We start from the raw sequence: 1109 nt of genomic DNA on the forward strand, positions 1-1109 counted from the left end.
CTCCAGACACCCATGTATTTTTTCCTCTGCCACTTGGCCTTTCTCAAAATATTTTACACCACAGCTGTGGTCCCCAAGATGCTCTTCATCCTCCTTGCTCCCAAGAAAATTATCTCCTATGAACTCTGCCTTGCCCAGACCTACATCTCCCTGTTAATTGGAGCAGCTGAGTGCATTATTCTGGCCATCATGGCTCTGGACCATTATGTGGCCGTTTGTTACCCTCTACGATACCTGCTCATCATGAACTGGTCTGTGTGCGTGCGGCTTGCTGTAGGGGCATGGACCATCAGTTTCTTTGCCTCAGTGGTGCCCCTCTAATTCACCATACTTCCCTTGTGTAGCCCTTACATTGTTGACCATATTTTTTGTGAAGCACCTGTTCTTCTTCATATGTTCTGTGCTGATACATCCCTGTAAGAAACCCTGATGGTGATAGGTGCATCTGGTACCCTCTTGCTCCCCTTCCTTCTTATTACTCTCTCCTACCTCCGCATACTGGTTGCTGTGATGAAGATGCATTCAACAGAGGGTAGGAAAAAGTTTTCTCTGTCTGTAGCTCTCACCTGACTGTGGTGACCATTTATTATGGGATGGGTATGTTCATGTACATGAGGCCTAAATCTCTATATTCAGCTGAGGGTGATAAATTAATCTCCTTATTTTATGCTGTCATCAATCCTGCTTTGAACCCATTAATCTACAGTCTGAGGAACAAGGAAGTGACTGGAGCCTTGAAGAGAGTCTTAGGAAGATTGTCAGTGTCCCAAAGGCAAATGATACTATCTTGAGATGCCAGTAGACAGAATCTTATACTTTAATGGACTGTCTAAAAACTGACATTAGTAACTTAATTAACTACAACTATATCAGAATTATTGCAAATATACAATTTCATTCACTACTGACACCCTTTTGTGACCCTCCTTTTAGTGACGAATGTTAACAGATTATATTCTTTTTTTAAAGATTTTATTTATTTATTTGACAGACAGAGATCACAAGCAGGCAGGGAGGCAGGCAGAGGGGGCAGGGATCAGGCTCCCTGCTAAGCAGAGAGTCTGATGCGGGGATCAATCCCAGGATGCTGGGATCATGACCTAAGCTGA

The 1109-nt window shown here is 43.4% G+C and overlaps 1 pseudogene; it reads left to right on the forward strand.

Annotated features, from left to right (window-relative positions):
- The window catches only part of LOC111139365, a 5317-nt pseudogene extending 4526 nt beyond the window's left edge, over window positions 1–791 (forward strand).
- Window positions 792–1109: the final 318 nt, after the last annotated feature.

The sequence above is a fragment of the Enhydra lutris genome, unplaced genomic scaffold (assembly GCF_002288905.1).
Source record: "Enhydra lutris kenyoni isolate GAN:26980312 unplaced genomic scaffold, ASM228890v2 scaffoldscaffold103, whole genome shotgun sequence".
NCBI lineage: Eukaryota > Metazoa > Chordata > Mammalia > Carnivora > Mustelidae > Enhydra > Enhydra lutris.